This window comes from Somniosus microcephalus, chromosome 12, assembly GCF_052327205.1.
Source record: "Somniosus microcephalus isolate GS21.2 chromosome 12, FLI_Smic_1.0, whole genome shotgun sequence".
Classification (NCBI taxonomy): Eukaryota; Metazoa; Chordata; class Chondrichthyes; order Squaliformes; family Somniosidae; genus Somniosus; species Somniosus microcephalus.
Window position 1 is genome coordinate 128,569,470 of NC_140998.1, and position 25,950 is coordinate 128,595,419.

The following is a 25,950-nucleotide window of genomic DNA, read 5'->3' on the forward strand; positions in this document are numbered from 1 at the left end:
GTGCTGAGGGAGTGCTGCACTGTCGGAGGTGCCGTCTTTCAGATGAGACGTTAAACCGAGACCCCGTCTGCCCTCTCAGCTGGAAGTAAGAGATCCCATGGCACTATTTTGAAGAGGAGCAGGGGAGCTATCCACGGTGTCCTGGCCAAAAGCTATCCTTCAATCAACACCACAAAAAGACATCACCTGTGAAGCGCTTTGGGATGTCCGGTGGTGGGAAAGACGCTATATAAATGCAAGTCTGTCTTTCTTTTTTTTTTCTTTTAACTTATGCTGTCAGCCTATCACTTAGCAAGTCTTGATCTACAAACTAATTAGCATTGGTTAATAAAAGGGACACCGACTAGATCAGGCTGCATATTTCTACTAATCTTTGGAATCTGCAAATGCTGCCAGACTTATTAAACCAGTGAAGTGTCTAATTACACAGAGGTGTGCAAATACAGTTGTGAAATAAGCTGTCAGCAAGTACTTATACTGTAGCGTGCTACCTGTCCATCACGCTGACATTTTTTTGTTGAAAGTTTTATTTATTGGCAACACTGGAACTAATTAAAGAATGAGGCAATGCTCAACAGAATAAAAAAAATCGAGGGATAAATTCCAATATTTGAGCCATCGGATATATAACCAGCTAATCCGAAACCCATGGAACTGCCTTCCCCATCGTGGCTTTGACAAAAACAAATCTACTTCTAACCCCAAATGGTAATTTTCACCCCACTGCTGGAATTAATTACATGGAAGGAATACCATTCAGTCGGCAGACTCTGTGCTTTTCTTTTACATTGAAAGACACAAATGAACGAAAGAAAGAATTCCATTTATATAATGGCTGTTGTTATTTACATCTCCTCTAGACCCATCTTTTTTTATTCATTCACTTGATGTGGGCATCGCTGGCAAGGCCAGCATTTATTACCCACCAAGTATTGCTCGAGAAGGTGGTGGTGAGCTGCCTTCTTGAACTGCTGCTGTCTGTGTGGTGAAGGTACTCCCACAGTGCTCTTAGGGAGGGAGTTCCAGGATGCACACAGGACGTCAAGGCAGAGTTTAGGCTTCAGATAAAGCAGTATTAGTGGGCCACGGATAATTGGACTACGGCATGCAGATGTAATTAAGTCACCATTTTCAAGTTATATATTCAGTCTTCCATAATGATGGAGGGGGAAAGGAGGACGGGGGGGGGGGGGGGGGAGGTGGGGGTGGAGAGGGAGCGGTAGGGGAAAGAGAGGAGGAGGAGAGGGCAGCAGGAGCAGGACAGGACGAAGAAGAGAGAGGAGGAAAGGGCAAAGGGAAAGGAGTGAGAAAGAGGAAGGAGGAGTATAGCCGAGTGGGGTGTCGGAGTGTCAAATGTGTGTCAGCAAGGGTGGGGGCAACATCACCTCTTGTTTTCGGCATTGACTTTGAGCATTGTGCTCTATATTTGGCATTCATCGCCTTCACTACATTTTGTGATGCCAATTTAATTCAGACGGTCTGTTCATTTGGTGCAGAATAGAATTTTATTTAAAGAGCTTTGGTGTCTCAATTTGTTTTCAGCATTGTCTGTTCTTAAATGCACTTGTTGGTTGTGATGAGGCGTTTGAAAATTCCAGCTCATCCCTAAACTTACTTTGCAACTTTGATCTGAGGTCAAACATCTTACAGCAGTTTTGTTCAAATCATCTTCCTTGTTGCGTGGTCTAACTTTTGCTTCAGGGTGGTCCTGTCACACAATGTTTTTCCATATAACATTATGCTCACAGCTCCACCTCCAGGTGGAAGACCTTCAGAATGTTACTACAAGGGCAGTGTTTTAATGTACGTAATATAATATATCCATCCACATATACAAACCATTTAAGAGAGGGGAACAGCATCTGGTTGTGATTCTGAATTCTTATTAAATTCTTCAAGCCTGTCGAATTTTGTTTGACAGCACTCCTCTGAAGCACCTTGGGACGTTTTACTATGCTAAAGCTGCTATATAAATGCAGCTGTTGTTGTTCTTCTTCAAGACTACTGGGTGTATTTGAAGCTCTGGTTATATAACCTTAAATGCACTTACCATATAGTGAAGCCTCACAAGGAAGCACTTCAATGGAATTTATACCATATAGTTTACCAGAAATAACTTTATCCAATAGCTATTCTTTTGGAAGCACAGGAACTGGGATAATGAAAGTGAAGAAACTGAGGCACACAGTTCAGTTGAAATCTTGTTAATGAGATTTAAATATTGGTTGTGTGAAATTGCAGTGTAAGTGAAAAGGAACATTGTCAATAGGCTCAATCTTGATCAAATGATTCAATGCACTGTGCTGCAGCTGGGTTTTGTCCTCTGTTAACTTCTGTTCCCCAGGCCAAAGTGACTTGTACCTTCAGAGTTTTAGCTGGCACTGCAAGTAAGCTTCGATTCTATGCCTTCTAACAATTTAACATGTGCGTAGGCGTGTATAACTTTGCGCATTGTTTTCACTTCAGTTCTGATCGCACACTAACTAACTGGAAGAAATTCACAAGGCAAGTTGCATCTTTTCCACTGGTACCACAGCCTGTTGCCGCTAAGGCCAGTTTTTATTAGTACCCACCTGCCTTCAGTACAAGGGGTTACATGTGCACCATTCTGCAGCCCGGCAGAACTTTAAAAAAATCATATATTTATGATTAGATATTCAATGCGAGGGTACAAATTCCGATTGATGTTGTTCTCTGAACTTGCTTGATCAGAATTGCTGCCTTGGCATCAGATGTCCACAAAAAAAATTTTTTTTTTAATTTAAGCATAGGAAACTCCTATTAAAAGTGGTGCTGACTGCCAACCAAAAGTAAGAAGGCAAAGCAGTAAGAGAAAGATGGAACCAAATAAGGAGTAACCATCAAAACTGATGGAAACAGTAGTTGGCCTTTCAATCTTAATTTTTTTTTAAAGGACCGTAACAGTATTGGAGACAGAGCGTCTGTAGCGCTACTGGAGACTGTGGCAGTCAAACTAAATGTACAGTGCCTTGTTCTCTTCATCAAAGGGCCCGTTTCATCTCTTCTTTTAAGTATATAAAAAAAAATCAAGTTCACGCAAATAATCAGCCTGAATTTGATGAAAGTTATGTGGCAAACGTCCATGGACCATTTAAATAAGCCATTAAAGTATAATCAGTAGAATTAGAAATCAGAGTTCTCTCATTAGTCACATTCATGAGTTAAACACTGGATGTCTTTCATTCAAATGGAACTGGCTCACTTAATACTGAAATCAAGTACTGTGGTCTGAACAGTCATTAAAGCTTATCCGCTTCCAAATTCTAAGTGTACACTGAGCCATTTAATGATAACTAATCTCATACCAAGGTAGCCTTGCTTGTAACTCTATCAGACTTCTAATCAAATGTTAGTAGTCTAAGAGGGAACATTACCCTCCGAATGCCATTTCTCACTTGGCTTGCAAATGTTGATTTCAAGCAGTGGGTGCCAGCACACTGGCACCTCCACATTAGCTCTACTTCAGGAGACCATAATTCAAATCCAGTCCAGGGAAAGAAAAATAAACTTCTGACACATATCACCAGGTGAAACCAGATAGTTCAAGGCCACCTCTTGGAAATAGATGCCCTTGCACCAAGACAGGCCGTGAGGACTATTGATACCAAACAAGTGGAAGTCTTCGAGAAGTACTAAAGGTGAATAACAAGAGCACACGGATCAGTTCCCCTCTGATTATCCATGTGTGAACCTGCAGTGTTAGCAGCTTTCTCAGCCTTAGGGCACATCATAGCCAAGTCATACCCTGTCCTCTCCTAATGTACACACATACGTCCACACACTTCTAGAACTGGTTAGTGATCTGGAGCAGGAATCTGGTCTAATTTTTCCCTCCTGAACAAAGGCCAAGCATATAGCACTGATTACTACACCAGCTGAGATCAATTAATCAACGCAGACCACAGATCAAACTCGACTTGACCTGACCTGGTTCATCATGAGGGGTCTAGACAGAGTAGATAGAGAGAAACAGTTCCCATTGGCAGAAGGGTCGAGAACCAGAGGATACAGATTCTTAAGGTGATTGGCAATAGAACCAAATCGCGACATGAGGAAAAACTTTTTTACGCAGCAAGTGGTTAGGATCTAGAATGCACTGCCTGAGAGGGTGGTGGAGGCAGACTCAATCGTGGCTTTCAAAAGGGAAAAACATTTCAGGGCTACAGGAAAAGGGCGGGGGAGTGGGACTGGTTGAAGTGTTCTTTCAGAGAGCCGGCACGGGTTCGATGGGCCGAATGACCTCCTTCTGTGCTGTAACCATTCTATGATTCTAGCTGCTCACTGGATAAATTGCTCAGCCATTGGTGCAGCCATCAGCATAAAACGGCAAATAACTGTATACATGCTGCACATCACCTGTAGCACGCATAATTTTCTATTGTAGTTTAGGTAGTAAAGCTTGCAACTCCTGTTAAAACTGAGCACAGCTAAAACACAGCCTGCCTCTGCACGAGGTAACATTTCAAGCTGTTTTTGGAAAGAGAAATGGTTTCCTTCAGTTAATTGCATTCTTGTAAAAAAAAAATTAAAGAGAGTTGCAGCATCTGAGAAAATAGAAAATAAAATCAATTCCAATATTCAGACACTTGAATTCAATAATCAGAAACTAATGTCTTATGTTTTTCAGTATTACTTTCCTTCCTCTCAGAGAAGGAAAATGCCTCAAGTGTTTTAGATGTGAATGTTCTTTACTGTTCTCAAAATACTTTTGTCTTTTAACACCCGCTAATCTAAACTGATTCAGTTCCTAATATGGATTATTTGAAAGCAGAACGGAATTACTCACCATTACAGAAGTACTCGCCATTTCTCAATTCAGAAGTACAGCTAAATCTTCTTAAGGCAGTCTCACAGGGACTGCAGCTTCGAGAGGAGTTTGCTGTTGTTACAGGGTTACGGATGAGGAGTGGTCACATACAGTCTGAATTAGCTTCAACTACTAATAGAGCGCAACTCAAATAGCCTCACAATTACTACAAGTAGAACGAGGCTTAACATTGCTTTTGACCAACCAGACCTCCCTCGATGACCTGGCTTAGTATGAATTTGCTGTTGACATCTTTCAATTAACTGCCCGAATGGGGTGGTCAACCTAAAATACTTTTGGTGGCTCCATTGTTATTTGGTTGAAAAGATCAGGGGATACGTTGATGAATTAGAAATAAAAGACACCTGGTAAACTGGTCATTAAAGGTTTTTTGGCAACTGTCATAACCACAGTGCCAACAAATCCTGAAAAGGGCACTGCTGAGATTTTCATTGCATTGATGCCAAGTGGTACAGTAAACAACATGGCATAAATGTCAGAAACTTTGAACCACTCAATGAAACCCTGTAGGTTCCTGCATGTCAACTTAGGAAACTAGCAAAAGTTGACCAACAGCTTCAAAAAGCTGACAACTCAAGAAAAGCCCTGATTATAAGCCTACAACACTTTCAAATGGGTAGTTACATGAACTTTGTAATTTAAGCTGTTGATATCCTCAATATTCCGTCATTTGCATTAGAATGCATAATTTTCAGGGGAAGTACAAGATTAGTGGTGTATTTCTAGAGGGGGCTGGTTAAACAAAATATTCAAAAATTACAATGATGCATTCTGCTTAATTTTGGGCATGTTTATACTTCACAATTGATAAGATTTTTGATCTTAATAAACTGGATTTGGATTTTTAACAAACCAACCAGAGCATTACTTCCTCCAAATTTACTTGGCAGTCACTCTCCCACATCCAACCCGTGCCCCTTGCCACAGGTTACAGAGGCACTCTATCAGTTCACAGAGACATTGTACCTCATCCAACTCCGCACCCTTTCACAGAAGCACTCCTATTCCAACCCTCCCAGGTTGCACTGGTAGCCCCCTTTCTCCTCCTTAGGCTGCCCCCTTCAACTGAGTTTAAGCTGGCACACTTGTTCCCAAGTTCATGCTTTGATTCATCCCCCCTGCCTCTTCAGTTAATTTTGGCACTCCCTCCCCATTCTGTCTTAGTTAATGATTGCACTCTCCTTCCTCTCCCACCTCAAAGCACAGCTCCCACCTCTCTCCTCCCAAACACCATTCCCACTTCTGCCCCTTTCTTCTCTCCTTCATTGCCATACTTTTGCCCAGCTCTCTTCCCTTCATTGCCATCTGCTTCCCCACTTCACTCTCCTCTTCAACACCATTGATTTCCCTTTGCCATCCATCCCCTCTCCGCTTCATTATCACAATTTCCTCTCCCTTCAACGAGGCTACAGCCGGAGTCCTGTTGCGAACACAAGTGATTCTGGCAGCTGTGTACTGCAGGCAAGTACTTCCTGTTCTTGTGACAATTACTGCTTACAAAGTGGCCAGACTAACTTCAATTAGGAGCACAGCTAATGGGAAAGGGACCTGGTGTGTGATAAATATTGCCAGCAAATGCTAATCTGTGGGCTGGGCCCCAAATTTGTTAATGGTTGGCATGTATGTAAGGCTGACTCAGGTGTAAGAATTTCTAGGATGCTTTCCAATTTAAATTGTTTCGATTATATTGAAAGGCTGTGTAAGTTCTTAAGTGGTTAACTGCAAGCACGGCTGTGCACTTCTCGTCACTACGTATTAAGCAAAGGGATGCTCAGACAAGGTCAAAGTTCAAATAGATTTGAAAAATATTGCTGCATTCGAATGAGTATATGAGAGTTTGCGCATCAGACATGTTTTTTTCCCCGACTGGACCATTAAGTGTTTGCCAGATACTGCTATTTTGTTTCGCCTAAAATTTGACTCTTAAAAAAGGTTGGTGTATGAATGTACGCAGCATTGTAGGGTCGCCCCTTTCCAATTCGTGTCAGCCATATGGTATTACTGGTCATCTGGTTAGTGATGACCTGAAAGCAGTAATGACAGTTCCTGGCCAGCTTCATCTCGATCTGTACAGACAGCGCGAGCCACATTTAAAAAGCAAACAAGAGATGATGAGAACCATACATCCCCTGCCAAGCTAGCCACACAGCCCTGGCCTTTCACCCACTCCCTCTGGACCTGCTTCCCACCTGTGAGGAAGGTTGCAGGAATCCACCAGTAAATACAGACACCATCAAGAGTAAATTGTATTTTGTAGTAGTTACATAGAAACATAGAAGATAGGAGCAGGAGTAGGCCATTCGGCCCCTCGAGCCAGCTCTGCCATTCAATGAGATCATGGCTGATCATCCTTCTCCCTTCCTTCTCCCCATATCCCTTGATCCCTTTAGCCTTAAGAAATATATCCAACTCCTTCTTGAATATATTTAATGAATTGTTACCAGTAGCAATTGCCCCACAGAATGTTTTGTTGATAAAAAGGAGAGTATATTTCAAGAGTGAATAACAATTACAAAAAAAATCAGTAAAAGCAGAAAATGTACAGCTGACATATCAGCACTTGAAAGAGAAACAGATTGAAACTGCCATCCCTTTCCCAGAACTGATCTAAGATTGCCAGCATTTTCTTTTACATCTTCAAATATTGATCACTTGCAGAGATTATATTTAGATTTTTAGCACATGAAAGTCACATATGCCATGCTCACAGGGCAGTAAATTGGAGTTGCTGGCTCATTTTCACAAACACACTTGAGTGACCAACTGGCAGCAAGAGGAGAAATAAAATCGCTATTATAAGCAAAAGTCCCTTCAAGTATCAAAACAGCCATCTATTTGCCTGACTAAGAACATCAAGAACCTGTTTTGAGAAGGAAACACTGCTTCTTTCTGCTGGGGAAAGCATACTTGGGTCATGTTTATTCAACTCTATTTTCTCCTACAAAGAACAGGATCAAATGCAACAAAGTGCTCTTGGGAGAAAGGGAATGAGGAGATGCAGGCAGCAGAAAGGGAGGTAGACCTAGGAACTTATTAACAAAAATAAGTTTAGATTGATTCAAACTGACATGGCTCGTCATTTGGGTGCTAGGGGTGCCATTTGGGCGCCAAAATGGTGTCTGATGTGCGTGCACGCGCACATTTGTGGGGCAAATCGCGCCGGACGCCGTATTGGCGTTAGCGCACGTGCAGTGATTGTCCGCTGGAAGTATGGAGCAGGCAAATCATGACACCAATCAGTGTGCAATACTGATTTAATGCCAGCGGCGTCATTCTGGAGCTCAATGCTCCATCTAACGCCTTCTCTTAATCTCGCACAGCTGAACATGTGTTCAGCAGCAGGAAGGACCCTCCATCAGCGCTATTTAAAGGGATCATTAGCTACTTACAGATCAGTTGCTGGTTGATTTCGTCTGGCTGTTGCTATGATTCTACAAGTGTTTGATGCTTTCTATAGTTGTTTCAAGTTGCAAAAGTCTACAGGGAGTGGTGTGGTAGGTGCTGAAGGACTTTTTCCCGCGTTCAAGGCTTCTGCAGAAACCACTTGCTGCCAGACATGGGTGCACGAGTAGGAATTCCCCTTGGAATATAACATAGAAAAATAGGAGCAGGAGTAGGCCATTCGGCCCTTCGAGCCTGCTCCGCCATTCAATATGATCATGGCTGATCCTCTATCTCAATACCATATTCCCGCTCTCTCCCCATACCCCTTGATGCCTTTTGTGTCGAGAAATCTATCTATCTCCTTCTTAAATATATTCAGTGACTTGGGCTCCACAGCCTTCTATGGTAGAGAATTCCACAGGTTCACCATCCTCTGAGTGAAGAAATTTCTCCTCATCTCAGTCCTAAATGTCCTAACCTGTATCCTGAGATTGTGACCCCTTATACTAGACCCCCCCAGCCAGAGGAAACATCCTCCCTGCATCCAGTCTGTCTAGCCCTGTCAGAATTTTATATGTTTCAATGAGATCCCCTCTCATTCCTCTAAACTCTAGTGAATACAGGCCTAGTCGACCCAATCTCTCCTCATACGACAGTCCTGCCATCCCAGGAATCAGTCTGGTGAACCTTCGCTGCACTCCCTCTATGGCAAGTATATCCTTTCTTAGGTAAGGAGACCAAAAGTGCACACAGTACCCCAGGTGTGGTCTCACCAAGGTCCTGTATAACTTTAGTAAAACATCCTTGCTCCTGTACTCAAATCCTCTTGCAATGAAGGCCAACATACCATTTACCTTCCTAACTGCTTTCTGCACCTGCATGTTTGCTTTCAGTGACTGGTGTACAAGGACACCCAGGTCCCTTTGTACATCAGCATTTCCCAATCTATCATCATTTAAATAATACTCTACCTTTCTGTTTTTCCTACCGAAGTGGATAACTTCACATTTATCCACGTTATACAGCATCTGCCATGTATTTGCCCACTTAGTCAACTTGTCTAAATCGCCTTGAAGCCTCTTTGCATCCTCCCCACAACTCACAATCCCACCTAGTTTTGTGTTGTCAGCAAACTTGGAAATATTACATTTGGTTCCCTCATCGAAATCATTGATATATATTGTGAATAGCTGGGGCCCAAGCACTGATCCCTGTGGTACCCCACTAGTCACTGACTGCCACCCTGAAAAAGACCCATTTATCCTACTCTCTGTTAACCAATTTTCAATCCATGCCAGTATAGTACCTGCAATCCCATGTGCTTTAATTTTGCACACTAACCTCTTATGTGGGACTTTATCAAAGGCCTTCTGAAAATCCAAATACACCACACCCACTGGTTCTCCCTTACCTATTCTACCAGTTACATCCTCAAAAAACTCCAGTAGGTTTGTCAAACACGATTTCCCTTTCATAAATCCATGTTGACTTTGTCTAATCCCATTGATATTTTCTAAGTGTCCTGTTATCACATCCTTTATAATAGACTCTAGCATTTTCCCTACTACTGATGTCTGTAGTTCCCGGTTTTCTCTCTCCCTCCTTTTTTAAATAGTGGGGTTACATTTGCCACCCTCCAATCTGCAGGAACTGTTCCATAATCTATAGAATTTTGGAAGATGACAACCAATGCATCCACTTTTTCCATGGCTGCCTCTTTTAGTACTCTGGGATGCAGATTATCAGGCCCTGGGGATTTATCAGCTTTCAGTCCCACAGCAGGACTTGGGAGAATAAACAGAGGGCACGCAGAGCAGGACATGCTGCTGGAAGAGGGAGGAGGAGGAGAGGGGGTGAGAAGGGCTCCCAGCAGGAGGCCATATCCGCCCAGGGTGTTCAGGGAGCAATTTTCCTACCTGAACTTCAGCGAGGAACAGTGTGTGAGACGTCTGCGCTTCAGTAAGGACGTCCACACTGAAATCTGCCACCTGCTGCAGCTACAATTACAACCTCAAAGCAGGGCGACGACCGCATTGCCAGTGGCTGTGAAGGTGACCGTGGATATGAACTTTCATGCATCTGGTTCTTTCCAGGTTGGAGCTGGAGATATTTGCAACATCTCGCAGGTTGCCATCCACTGTTGTGCAAGGGAGGTCACTGAGGCTCTCTAGCCAAAGAGAGCTGACTGCATTTCATTTTCTCTTGCCAGAGACCAGCGGGTGGAGTGACCTCCTTTTCAGTATGGACGTCCAATCCCTCTACACTTCCATCCCCCACCAGGATGGCCTGAGGGCGCTCCGCTTCTTCCTTGAACAGAGGTTCAACCAGTCCCCACACACCACCACCCTCCTCCGCCTGGCTAAACTTGTTCTCACATTGAACAACTTCTCCTTTGACTCCACTCACTTCCTCCAAATGAAAGGTGTTGCTATGGGAACCCGCATGGGTCCTAGCTATGCCTGCCTTTTCATGGGATATTTGGAACATTCTTTGTTCCAGTCCTAATCAGGTCCCTTCCCTCACCTCTTTTTCCGGTACATCGATGACTGTATCGGTGCCATTTTCTGCTCTCACCCTGAACTAGAAAATTTCATTCACTTTACTTCCAATTTCCACCCTTCCCATGGTCCATCTCCGACTCTTCCCTTCCTTGACTTCTCTGTCTCCATTTCTGGCGATAGGCTATCAACAAACATCCACTACAAGCCACTGACTCCCACAGCTACCTGGACTATACATTCTCCCACCCCGTTTTCCTGTAAGGACTCTATTCCATTCTACCAGTTTCTCCGTCTCCGTCACATCTGTTCTGACGATGCCACCTTCCATACCAGAGCTTCCGATATGTCTTCCTTTTTCCTCAACCGAGGATTCCCCTCTACTGTGGTTGACACGGCCCTTGACCGTGTCCGTTCTATCTCCCGCACTTCTGCTCTCAACCCTTCCCCTCCCTCCCAGAACCATGATAGGGTTCCCCTTGTCACCTTTCACCCCACCAGCCTCCACATTCAACGGATCATCCTCAGCCATTTCCACCACCTCCAACGTGATCCCACCACCAAACGCATCTTCCCCTCACTTCCCCTTTCAGCATTCCAAAGGGACCGCTCCCTCCGCGACACCCTGTTCCACTCCTCAATCACCCCCAACAGCCCATCCCCTTTGCCCGGTACCTTCCTGTGCAAGCGCAGGAGATGCAACACCTGCCCTTTTACCTCCTCCCTTCCTAGTGTCCAGGGCCCCAAACACCCCTTCCAGGTGAAACAGCGAAGTAAGTGTAGTCACAGTCCCCACTTGAAAAACAGCATTGAGTGCCACTTTAAATCGAAATAACTGTACAGTGAAGACCAAATCAGTGAACACTTCAGAAAGCAATTACTTGGCCTGTTTGAACGTGCTCTGTACTTTGTACCAGACATAATTTGAGTTGTGTCTTTGACACACAGGATATATCACTGTGTTCAGAATATCATCAAAACAGTGGAGAGCTTTCAGTGGTCCCAGAAGAGACTGCAAACAGTTTCCAATAATCACACTGACTTTCTTTTAAACTCGGGTGGATTGCCATTTGCATGGCACTACTCTCAGTGCAAATTGGCACTAATTAGATATTCCTACTCAGATACTCTGTAATGGGGAACATAGAAATGTCCTAATGCAATGAATTTCTGACTCATGTGCTGATCTTTGTTAAGGCAGCATTAGACATCCCTATGGAGAGAATCACTCATACAATATATGGGCGCTGCTTTCATCAAGAATTGTTGTTTGGCATATTTTTGTTTTTGTTCAGTGAAGAGAAACTATGTTTCCTTTTAAAGGTGATTTATATCCAAAGGTTGTTTCTTCTCTCTTGCCCCTCCTCTCCTGCAGCTCAGCTTCTGCTATTGACTATCCCCTCCTCCCCAAAATGACAAGGGAACCGATTGATTTATATTCTTTGCAGGTAGTTTTCTCACAACCATGCATGAATACCATAAATCTCCTGCAATTTATCTGGTCTGGACCACAGTATTCAAAGCCGGACTTCATCCCAGACAACCCAATGATGCTGTTTCATGTCAGGTAATGAAGGGATTCAAACTACTCTGTGAAAATGCCATCCATCAGTCCTCATTGTACACATCTAAACCCTAAACTCTCTTCACTAACTGCAGAAAATCAAGCAGCCTTGCTGGCTTAGTTGGGCTTTTACTAACCTCAATACATGCTGAACGTTTTAGGGTACAGGTTATCTAGATACTGTGTAATTCAGAAAGCGATTGGTGCACCCACACATCTTAAATCATTCTGCCTCAATGTACAGCATTTTACAAGTTGAATTCGGAATTAAATTTTTTAATATACTTTTAAAAGTAATTTAATTGATAGCAGCTATGAAGAGTTCAATTAGATCTATGCAATTTATTGAATTAATGCAGAGGAATTCCTGATACATTTTGTGCCATCTGTAGTTTGTTTGGGATCTGACTTGTCAGCGCTGATATTTGCTCAATTTCCCCACTATTTAAACTTCATGTGCAGTTCCCAATGTACCATCTGGCCTGGCCAGGCCTGCCGCAGGCCCCAGCTCACAACAGAACATTAGGGATGGTCTCCTTGATAATTCACAAGATAAATATGAATGAGCAAGGTCATTCAACCCACCTTAAGCTCATCTATCTTCAGTTCCCTCCCTCATACGAGCATCCAATTGATTCTTTCATGATTGCAGGGTTTTTATCTCCACTACTCTACCCAGAAGGCCGTTTATCTGTTGATCATTCTTTGTGTGAGAATCTTCCTGACATTCATCTTAAATTTGCCTTTCACTAGTTTCAAATAATTTTCCAAATAATCGGTTTCCATATCATTTACTGGCCTTACAGACATGTATTTGGTCACCTCTCAGTCACCTACTTTCAAGTCTGAAAAGCCCAAGTTTCTCCAATATTTGCTCATTACCTGCTCCTCTGATGGTAGATAGCAGCTTGCAGCTCCTCTTTGAACAGTTTCCATTTGGGAAGACCAAATGCAGAATGGGTGATTGCTTTGTTGCATATCTCTACTTTGCCTGCAAACATGATCCTGAACTCCCTGTGATTTGCTATTCCAGCTATGCCTCCCATTCCCAATTCAACCTTTCAGTTTTAGGCTTCCTGCAATGTTCCAGCCAAACTCAATACAAACATCATGAACAGTATCTCATCTCATAGGCACTTTGCAGGTTTTTTTTGGTCTGACCACTGACATTAGCAATTTCAAACTTTAGCAATCTCCGCACCCCGCCCCCACACCCCCCCGGGGTTTGTTCCCGGTTGGCAGCACATCAGTCAGGGCCTAGGACAAACAGTCAAGTAGTCGTTGGGGGAAGGAGTTAGTGAATGGGGAATAGGAATGTGCAAGTTTAAATTTACTACTGCCGAATCTTTGGGATATTTCTACTGCCCAGGATCCGACCTCACTGTTTGTGTTTTGTTCTACCTAAATCATGCTCATTTAGTTTGAATAACAAGTTATAACCAGCATACCTTTACAAACGTTTAATCTTTGATGAACAGTGACTGCAATGGTTTGGTCCCTGAAATCACTTCTTACTTTACCGTACATAAACCATCAAGCCTGAAGGTTCAGAGAAACAGTTCCTACATTTCAAAAAGGTGCATTAACTTTCCAAAGAAGCATACTTTTTAAATTTGGCGGCGCTTGCTGTGCACGATATGTTCAATATCAAAAGCAACTGGCGTGTTACATTTTCCCAGCCTCCAAAAAGAAACAGGGAGTAAAATAAAGGCAGGGCAGGGGGGCGGGATCAGAGCAGAGTTCTGATATTTCCTTTGCCACTGATAAAAATTACTGAAAGCCGCTGTATTAACTGCTGCCTGTAGATCAGAACACAGAGCAAGTGGAGATAATGGACTGACTTTTCACGTTCAGTTTGCACTTCTGAAATTTGTGAACAACCCACTCAAAAAATGAGATGGCTGACAACCCCAAGAACAAATAATAAAATAAAAATTGCAACTAAATATTGGCAGAGTGACCTCTGACCAGGAGTCAGGAAACACATCAGTTGTTCCACTGCTGTGCAGTTGCAGAAGTGTCCTGTGTTGATAGATACGCTGTTTGAACCTCCAAGCCAACCAATCACTTTCACAATGAAGACTCTTTCATTCTGAAATCAGTACAGTAAGATTGCAATTTATATTGTAGCTTAAGTGCTGTCATTTTGTTCCCACATGATTCTTAAGTGTAAAATGAGGAGCATTTGTCCTCTTTAACTGTAGGGTAGTATAGTGGTTGTGCTGTTGGACCAGCAAAACGTGAAACTGAATTCAAGAAATCAGGTAATTGATGGTTACCACCAAGAAAAATTACCACCAAAAGGACCATTTTGTTGTCAAAACCCAACTGGTTCATTCCCTTCAGGTAATAGGAGTTGCCACCCCTGCCCAGTCTAGCCTACATGTAACTGCAGTCCCATAATATGTGGTTGACACTTTAATGCTCCCAGAGCGGTTTCTTCTAGCACCCTTCTTGCAGGTCTTGCCATCTCCAAAAATTCCAAATCACTCAAACTCTGCAGTTTGCATCCCATCTCGCATTAAGTTCCAATTGTCCACCAACTTTGTCCTCACCTAGCTATACTGGTCCCCCTAAATAGAATTTAAAATCCTTATCCTCATTTGAGGATGACACAAAAATTGGCTGTGTGGTTGATAGTGAGGAAGAAAGCTATAGACTGCAGGAAGATATCAGGTGGGCAGAAAAGTGGCAAATGGAATTCAATCCAGAGAAGTGTGTGGTAATGCATTTGGGGAGGGCTAACAATGCAAGGGAATACACAATAAATGGTAACTTACTGAGAAGTGTAGTGGAACAGAGGAACTTTGGAGTGCAGGTCCACAGATCCCTGAAGGTAGGACAGGTAGATAAGGTGGTTAAGAAGGCATACAGGATACTTGCCTTTATTAGCCGAGGCATAGAATATAAGAGCAAGGAATTTATGCTTCAACTGTGTAAAACACTACTTAGGCCGTAGCTGGAGTACTGTGTACAGTTCTGGTCACCACATTACAGGAAGGATGTGATTGCACTAGAGAGGGTACAGCGGAGATTTACAAGGATGTTGCCTGGACTGCAGAATTTTAGCTATGAGGAAAGATTCGATAGGCTGACGGGAGACTTAATTGAGGTGTATAAAATTATGAGGGGCCTAGATAGAATGGATAGGAAGGACCTATTTCCTTTAGCAGAGAGGTCAATAACCAGGGGAGAAAGATTAGAGGGGAGTTAAGGAGAATTTTTTCACCCAGAGAGTTGTGGGGGTCTGGAACTCACTGCCTGAAAGGGTGGTCGAGGCAGAAACTCTCATCACATTTAAAAAGCACTTGGATATGCATTTGAAGTGCTATAACCTACAAGGCTACGGACCAAGAGCTGGAAAGTGGGATTAGGATGGATAGCTCTTTGTTGGCTGGGGAAGTCACAATGGGCTGAATGGCCTCCTTCTGTGCTGTAAATTTCTATGATTCTATAATCAACAAACTCTTCCATTGCCTTGCCGTACCCTACCTCTGCAACCTTCTCCAGCCTTCCATTCTATTCCATACCTTCTGCTCTTCAGACTCTGGCCTCATGTACATCCCCCACACCTGTCCTCTCTGCCATTGGTAGAAGTGACGTCAGTGGTCTGCAACTCCCTCCCGATCTCCTCCCCACCCTTCTCAAAACCCATCTCTTTGGCCAAGCTTTCAGCCACCTCTCCTCACTGTCACACAAGGGCTTAGAGTGTGCTCCGTTTCTCCTCTGTGAAGTGCTTTGGGATTTGTTTCTATATTAAAGGCACTGTAGCAGTGCAAATTGTTGTTGACGACAGAGAACTTCCCAAAAATACCGAACATTCTATGGTAAACTATGTTCATTGGCGATTAGTCAACTGTAGAGTTTGCTGAACATCCAGTTACATGTGGAGGTCTTCACGGCTGACTAGCATTCGCTCCTAAAATCCCCAATGTTGCTCTTCAGCTCTTCCCAGACTAAATTACAATCGTAATTAAGTTTGATTGTGATTTAAAATGGGCTCATTAAAACCTGAATGCTGTTTACCAAGAATAGTTTATTTGCATTTGATACAAAAGCACACGCAATGAGATAAATCATTCACTAGCTACAGGAACATAACTGCCCTTAATGTTCACATGACAAATTGTCACCTTGAAGGAAACTGTGTTTATTATTCCTCCTTACTTCAACCCAACAGACTACATAGACTGGTGCTGGTTCAATTTTGACCTTTAAAATCCAACAGGGATGAAAGTAGTTATGTCATAACTGGCCTTAAATGAAGAGAGCAAGCGAAGACTGGAATATTGACCTTCAAAATTCAATAAGCAAACTAATACATTAACCTTTCAAGGGCTTAGCCAGCACGTGTGCAGCATTTCTAATAACACACGTACAATAAGGCTGCGATATTAAGATTAATTCTACTCTATTCACAAGACTCGAGAATAACTACAAAGAATATGTTGATGTGATTTCTATGGGATATTGCACTGTCAGAAAGAGTTATATATGAGCTACGTTTTAATCTCGTTTTAGAACAGCTAGTAAAGTATCCCTTTTAGTGACGTACCCCATGTGAGGGTCATGAGCTGGACCTGACTGCAGAACACCAACCATTCCAGCATCAACGATTCAAAACCAGAAGATTGCGTCCTTTATGGAGTCATTTCCACTGACCTCCTGGAAGCTGTGTTCATGTGGACAGTAGCAGCCAGACTTAATAAATTCAGTAACTCCAACCTCACCTGTAAGATTATTCACTCTGGACTAGACAGGAGGGGATTATTCCCAATGTGTTTCTTGCTATCAAAACAAAAATTAATTATTGACAAAAGAAATTAACTTGCAGATTACTGATCAGCTGAAGTTTTATAATTTGGCATCTTTCTCCAGTCTTCATCCTTTAAAGGATATTCTGGCTCAGCTGATTAAGCCTGTGAGTAGCTGAGAAATACCAAACAAGTGTGGCCCATGTTCGTTATCTGATATCGGCTGGGCAGTTTTAAGGCGCTACAATTGCCTTTTGATCCCCTTCGGTTAAGCAAGGAGACAAAAAAAAAAGCAGCCAATATTCCTGCTCATGATCACCGTCCAGCAATCTCGGCTGGAAGTACGCATATGCAGATGTTGTGAGGAGGAGGAAGCTGGGCCTGACCTTGATGCCCTACAGGCCAATGGACTGCCAACACTCAGGAAGAATGGCCACCAAAAGATCTCAGGAATGCCCAGCAATATGGAATGGTGCACCAGTAAGAATCAGTGCTTTCAGCAGAGCAGAAGGGGAAAATTAATGGAGAAGAAGGGAAACAGATTAAATCGGGACGCTCTTTAAGCATTGTGACAAAAACCTGAATCTGATGACAATTCATGTCCAAAGCACATCACGAAAATTAGACTGCCGTGTTTGTGCAAAGAATAATTGTGCCAAAGTGATAGAGCTATTCTCCCTAGGTAACCAGTTAATATTGCAAGTTTACAAAGGGAGCAGATTTTTCTGTGATCAAAGATATGTAGATTCTAAAATTTGAAGAAGAAATCCTAAATCCAGAGAGTCAATTAATAAGTGACAACTGTTAGAGTTGATGCATGTTCCTCCAGCGGGTTGCACATCTATTTACCCATAAGCGCACTGTGATTTAATTAGCACTAAATGGTCCTTTTAAAAATTAATTTAGTCAACGCAGAAAAGGATAACAATGCAGAGGAAGGGACTGTTTGATCACTTTGCACTCAGTGACAGTGGAAAATGGACAACAAGGGCACAGCTCCCATGAACCTCAACCTTATCTCCCCAATGACAGCAGAACAGTATTACCTCACGTTAAACTTTACTACATACTTCTTGGATTCTTCGTCAGTTTCTCAAATCAAATTTATAGCAAAATTAAGTGCAATTTGTGCTGTAGATTGGTTGCCACAAGGCTCTATACTGAGTTTGCCGAACTCAGTTAATGCAGAACATTCAGCATTCACCAGAAATGGGAGATGTTTATCCAATTAAGGATAGATTTCAATGCAGGCTTCAGAACATAGTTCTTACAGCACTACTGAGTTAATATTTGTGTTGGAGTCCTTTCTTCAATTTATTTAAACTTTCTGGAAAGCTCATCTCATTAGGATGAGATGGGACTGTGGGCTAAATCGTTGCGTCAGCTCAGGGACCTGGATCTGATTCTTTTGCAGATTGATGGGACCAAAGTCTCCTCTCTCTCTGCCAGCTATAGTTCAGCATAAAAAGTGTTTGAAGCATGTAATGATATCAGCAAATAGTGATGATATTTGTCTGTGTTTGATTACTTATGCCTTACAGCATATTTGTCTGTGTTTTTGATTACTTGTGCCTGACCAGCAGAGGTCATGTGAGAGACAAGCAGTCCAGAGGAGTTTTACTTTCAGTTTCTTTCTAGATGCATCACAGCATAGTGTGTTCTGTAAAAAGCTGTAGAAAGTCTTGAACAAGACTTTAGATTAAACAACATTCTCTTTCAGAAATGAGTCTTTATTGAACCCAAAAAGAAATCAAAACATGATGTCAGAAGTGGCTGAAAGAGAAAAAATCTGAAGTTAGCAACTTGATGGGACAGTGAAAGCAGTTGTGGCAAGTAAGCGAAATCAGCTCTCCACATATTAGCAAGCCAGAAGAGAACATCGTTGCTTACCATTAGAGAATAGCTAACGAAGTGAAAAAATGGAAGGTTTACTCCCACCGGCGACGCTTCAATTGACAGGTAATGTGGCTGAAAATTGGAGAAGGTTCAAACAACGTTTAGAGTTGTATTTAGCGGCAATCGGAGCGGACGAGAAAAGTGATAAACAAAAATCGTCCGTGTTCTTACATGTCGTGGGTGATGCAGCACTGGAGGTATATAATAATTTCATATTTGCTGTTGATGGAGACACAATGAAGCTAGATAAAATAATGGAACAGTTTGAGGCCTACTGCATACCTAAACGCAACGTGACCTTTGAGAGGCACAAATTTTTCATATGTGTACAGAAAATTGGCGAGACTATTGATCAGTATGTGACTGAACTGAGAAACCGGAGCAAATCGTGTGAATTTGGGGGACTCACAGACTCGCTGATAAAAGACAGACTGGTGTGTGGTAGTCCAGATAATGGTCTAAGGGAAAGGCTGCTAAGAGAGCAAGATCTAGACCTGGGAAAAGCCATAGCATTGTGTAGGGCTACAGAGACTGTGAAGTTGCAGGCAAAGGAGCTGTTCAGTGACAGTAGCTGCAACGTGGATGCAGTGAGAAAGAACGGATACAAACCGTTTAACAAAGAGAGCGCCAATGTGAAAAAAGAGACGTGGCCAGCAAACGAAAATGAAAGAGACAATCGGAAGTCATGTAGTCGATGCGGTACACAGCATCCACCAAGAAAGTGTCCAACATATGGTAAAACATGCAATAGATGCAACAAAAACAACCATTATGCCCGTTGCTGTAAGAACCAAGCGCAACAAAGCAAGGTCCATACAGTAGATGAAAGCGAGATAGAGGAATTCAATGTAGATGTTGTGTCTGAAAACAAAAAAGAAAGAGACTGGATGTTGACACTAAAAGTGAATGACATACACATTCCATTTAAATTGGATACTGGAGCACAAGTTAATGTGATATCAGACCGATTTTAAGAGAATTAGACCCAGACCAAAGTTACATGGAATACAAGTTAAAGTGACCGGATACTCAGGTACTGATATACCAGTGAAAGGAAAATGCATTGTCAAAGTAACACACAAGGACAGAGAGCACACGCTAGCATTAATCGTGGTGCCAAAGGATGTGCAAGCCATACTAGGGTTAAAAGCCTGTGAGAGACTGAACCTGGTAAAGAGAGTCCTCGTTGTGGAAAGCGAAGGAGAGACAGTCTATGATGAACTCATGAAAGAGTACAAAGACCTATTTAAGGGTCTAGGCTGCATTCCAGGAGAACACACGATCAGAGTAGATAAAAGTATGACACCGGTCATACATCCATGCAGAAAAGTTCCGTTTGCTCTTCAAAAGCAACTGAAGGCAGAGTTGGACAGGATGGAAAGCCTGTACGTGATTCAGAAGATAGATGAGCCAACTGAGTGGGTGAGTTCCCTCGTCGTAGTGGACAAAAAGAATGGAAAGCTCAGAATTTGCCTAGATCCAAGAGATCTAAACAGAGCAATAAAGAGAGAGCACTTCAAGCTTCCTACACGTGAGGAAATCATGGCACAGTTTGCAAATGCAAAATATTTCAGCAAGTTAGATGCGTCCTCAGGATTTTGGCAGATGAAGCTGGACGAAGCAAGTTCAAGACTGTGCACGTTCAACACTCCATTTGGCAGATACAGATTCCTAAGGTTACCATTTGGCATTGCCTCAGCTCCTGAAGTGTATCACAAGACTATCCATATGATCTATGAGCACCTGGAGGGAGTTGATACATCGATGGATGACATCATAGTATGGGGAACCACGAGAACTGAGCATGACGAGAGACTGAAAAAAGTGCTGGAAGCAACAAGGAAAACAAACCTGAAGCTGAAGAGAGAGAAATGCCAGCTCGGGGTGACAGAACTGACATTCGTGGGAGATATCCTTAGCAGTGAGGGCATCAGACCAGATCCCAGAAAGGTGTCCGCCATTGAGAATATGCCAAGGCCACAATGCAAAAAGGACGTGCAGAGGTTTAATGGAATGATCAACTACATGGGTAAATTCATATCCAACCTCTCAGAAAAAATAGCGCCACTGAGAAGACTAACTGAAAAGAACATAGAATGGGAATGGAATCATGAGCATGAGAAGTCATGGAGCGATCTAAAGAAACTGCTCACAGAGGAACCAGTTCTGAGGTTTTATGACCCAGCGAGACCCATCAAGATATCATCAGATGCATCACAGAGTGGGCTCGGTGCCGTTCTTCTGCAACAATATGACTACTGGCAACCTATTGCATATGCATCGCGTTCAATGACAGACGCGGAGACGCGATATGCTCAAATAGAAAAGGAGCTGCTCAGCATCACATACGCCTGTGAAAGATTTCACCAGTTTGTGGCAGGACAAGCAATCAGTGTAGAGACTGACCATAAGCCCTTGATTGCATTGTTCCAAAAGCCACTGAATAGCTGTCCGCTTAGAATACAAAGAATGATGATCAGGCTGCAACGCTATACACTGAATGTTGCGTACACACCGGGTAAGCTGATGTATACAGCAGACACGTTGTCCAGAGCTGTTGACCCAAGTGAGCCCGCAAACACCACAATGGATGAAAAAGTGAACGCCTACGTGGACATGATCACAAGTGCACTGCCCATAGCAGATGCAAAAATGGAGCTCACAAAGACTGAGACAAACAAAGATGAAACAATGAGACGACTGAGAAAAAGCATCTTGGATGGATGGCCCAACATGAAGCAAGACTGCTCACCTGATATAGCAGAGTACTGGAACTGCAGGGCGGAACTATCAGTGGTCAAAGACATCATCTACAAAGGAAGTAAAATAGTTATCCCAAAGAGTCTGAGAAGAGAGATGCTAAAAAAGATCCATGGAGGACATCTGGGAATCGAAAAGTGTAAGAAAAGAGCACGAGAGATGATGTACTGGCCACGAATCAACCAAGATGTGACAAATGAGGTGTCAAACTGCACAATATGCCTGAAATATCGAGCAAGCAATCCGGTAGAACCACTAAAGCCACACCCAGCACCAGACAGACCTTACCAGAAGGTAGGCGCTGACCTATTCGTATGTCAAGGGAAGGACTATCTTGTCGTCACAGACTATTACTCCCTGTATCCAGAGGTTTGTAGACTGTACACCACCACTGCAGAAGCTGTGATAAGAAGTATGAAAGCCATATTCTCCAGACATGGCGTGGCAAGCGAGGTCTTCACAGACAACGGACCCCAGTTTAACAATGCAAATTTCCGACACTTTGCCAAAGAGTGGGACTTTGTCCACACAACGTCAAGTCCTCACTATCCACAGTCCAATGGACTAGTGGAAAAATCGGTCCAGACAGTGAAAAGACTGATGTACAAGGCAAAAGACAGTGGAACTGACTTCTACCAAAGCATGCTTGTATACCGCACAACGCCGCTCGAGTGTGGTATGTCACCAGCCCAACTCCTGATGGGACGTCGGCTAAGGTCAAACCTACCCATCCCGGAGAACCTCCTGAAAACAAAAGAGGGGGAGAAAGTGAGGAAGTTCAAAGAGCAACAGAAAGAAAAGCAAAAGTACTACTATGACAGAGGAACACAAAACCTACCTGAACTCCACACTGGTGACCAAGTAAGGTTGAAAGACAAAACAAACACATGGACTCAGAAGGGAACTGTCCTGAGTGAAGTTCAACCAAGATCATACACCATTCAGACAGATGAGGGTGCTGTTCTGAGAAGAAATCGTCGAGATCTTCTCATGGGACCAGAGACTGATACTGGTGAACAACCTGATCACACAGCTGAGAACCAATCATCTGAGGCAACAACTCAGATTCAAGGACAATCAATCAGAAAATCCTCAAGACACGTGAAGCCTCCTGAGAGACTCATTTAGCAAATTTAAGGACTATTGTTAAAGAAGGAAGTAATGTTATCTTATTCTTTCTTCAAGTTCTTCAAGTTCTAGTGTATTGACATATTTCATGTGAACACACAAAGCAAGGGTAAAAAACCTTGATCATGATAATGATAATGTAAGTTCATTAAATGTTGTTAGTTAAAAGTAAAATACTTTTGTTTTAAGAAAGGGAGATGTAATGATATCAGCCAATAGTGATGATATTTGTCTGTGTTTGATTACTTATGCCTTACAGCATATTTGTCTGTGTTTTTGATTACTTGTGCCTGACCAGCAGAGGTCATGTGAGAGACAAGCAGTCCAGAGGAGTTTTACTTTCAGTTTCATTCTAGATGCATCACAGCATAGTGTGTTCTGTAAAAAGCTGTAGAAAGTCTTGAACAAGACTTTAGATTAAACAACATTCTCTTTCAGAAATGAGTCTTTATTGAACCCAAAAAGAAATCAAAACAAAACAACTCCCAGTTGCAGAGATATACAGCACAAAACTGCAAAAAAAAGCAAGCATTAGCAGTTCTATTCAGATAGGTAATAAAGATATAGAGTAGGAATATTATGGGGTGTTCTTTTGAAGTAGCGATGAAGACAGATGATTGAGACAGAGTATAGTATCTGGCTGTATTATACTTGATTTGTATTAGGCTGTACTGAATGTGATCCATATCTGGTTTATTATATCTGGCTGTACTAACCTGACCTGGATCTGGCTGTTCTGGACCTGACTTGGATCTGTCTGTTCTGGACCTGACCGTGATCTGTCTGTTCTGGATCTGACCGTGATCTGTCTGTTCTGGACCTGACTTGGATTTGTTTGTTCTGGACCTGACCGTGATCTGTCTGTTCTAGACCCGACCTGGATCTGGCTGTTCTGAACCTGACCTGGATCTGGCTGTTCTGAACCTGACCTGGATCTGGCTGTTCTGGACCTGACCTGGATCTGTCTGTTCTGGACCTGACCGTGATCTGTCTGTTCTGGACCTGACATGGATCCGGCTGTTCTGGACCTGACCTGGATCTGGCTGTTCTGAACCTGACCTGGATCTGGCTGTTCTGGACCTGACCTGGATCTGTCTGTTCTGGACCTGACCTAGATCTGTCTGTTCTGGACCTGACCGTGATCTGGCCGTACTAACCTGACCTGGATCTGGCTGTTCTGAACCTGACCTGGATCTGGCTGTTCTGGGCCTGACTGTTCTGGACCTGACCTGGATCTGGCTGTTCTGGACCTGACCTGGATCCGGCTGTTCTGGATCTGGCTGTTCTGGACCTGACCTGGATCTGGCTGTTCTGGACCTGACCTGGATCCAGCTGTTCTGGATCTGGCTGTACTGGATCTGGCTGTACTAACTAACCTGGATCTGGCTGTTCTGGACCTGACCTGGATCCGGCTGTTCTGGACCTGACCTGGATCTGGCTGTTCTGGACCTGACCTGGATCTGGCTGTTCTGGACCTGACCTGGATCTGGCTGTTCTGGACCTGACCTGGATCCGGCTGTTCTGGACCTGACCTGGATCCGGCTGTTCTGGATCTGGCCATACTAACTCTGACCTGGATCTGGCTATACTGGACCTTTTTGAAAAAATATTTGCCCTTGGGATCTGGGCAACATTGGCAACCCAATACTTATTGCTCAGTCCCTAGCTGCCCTGAAGGTAACAAGAGCCAACCACATAGTGCTGGACTGGAGTCATGTGTAGGCCAGACCAGGTAGTGGTCGGTAGGTTCCCTTCTCTGAAGGCTATTAGTGAACCAGTTGGGTTTTTATGATAATCCAGCAGTATTGAGAGAGTTATTTTTCTGGTGCCATCCCAACCTTATCTGTACCAGGATGAACTATAACATCTTTATCTGGCGGCAGTATATCTAATCTGACAGTGTTTGGTGCTGTCCGAGGATGCTAAAAATGGGGGTGAGGGGCGGGGGCATCTTCTATCACAAAAAAGCCACTTCCTAGATAAACACGAAAGAAATAAAACCGTTCAAGCTGATGCGACCTGTTTGAATCAATGTACCGTCACCACAGGATCTTTGCAGCATGTTCTTTGCTAATTTGCTGTGAAGAGGGGGATTCAGTTCATCAATCACTCTGCAAAGGATCACAGTGCGGTGAAGCCTCGGGTCATCACCCATATGTACGGTATGGCATGCTGCTAGTTTCTGCTTTGCACTAATAAATCTGCCTGGTAGATTTCAGATTCATCACAAGAGTATTTTTAAGGACAGACTCCTTTCTTGTGAATGGCCTGAAATTATTTTTTATGACAAAAGCGAGTTAAAGACATCAGCTCAGCCAAAAAATATATTTCAGTGCTTTACATTCAAGAACATACCCGTCTGTGTCTCTTGTAAATTGAAGAGTCTACACCCAAAACATGAAGCCAGCAAGTGCTGATGGAGCTGCTATGTACTTTTATAATGTTCTGCCTTGTGTTCAAGATATTGTAGCTTTTACTCTTTATCTGTGTCTATAAATAGTTTTTTTTAAAAGGCAGCACTGATTGGTACTTAATCTGAATCTAAATTAAAAGTGGTTCCGTGACGTTCATGAGGGCACTCAATTTTTTTTTATACTGGTGACTAAAATGCTGCTGTCGAGTTTCCACGATTACCTGCAAATTGAGGCGAGCGGCATTCATTTCTGTCAGTAACAGTGGCAGGCAACAGCACAGTAACTCACTGGTGTCCCAAAACGCAGACAATAGTTACACTGGGCATTCAACAAAATAGGTGAAAATGTGTCCTTGTTTAAAAAAAGGAAATTACTTTTTGCTGAAGGGTATAATACTGATTGCATTAACTGGCAAACTATAACCTCTCGACTTACATAAGTGACCTCAAGTGTAAAATAACTAACAACACCATCTTCAGGCAATATAGTTGACTGGAGCAACTTCAGTTGCAGCCAAAGTTTGAATATAGTGTCTACAATTACATAAATGATCAGTGCTGTGCTTTTTATTATCCTCTTTATTCAGCGCTATGGCTGTGGAGAAGCTGATTACTCGCAGTTTCGGGTTATAAAAGCATATTGCGTTCTGCACAGAAAAAAGGTCAACAATCATTGAACTTCAATTTTGAGAGGGTTATCTTCA

At 43.0% G+C, this 25,950-nt stretch overlaps 1 protein-coding gene across 23 annotated transcripts in view; it reads right to left on the reverse strand.

Moving 5' to 3' along the window:
• LOC147109520 (alpha-(1,6)-fucosyltransferase) overlaps positions 1–25,950 on the reverse strand; it is a 993,309-nt gene that overhangs the window by 199,358 nt on the left and 768,001 nt on the right. The window lies entirely within an intron of this gene.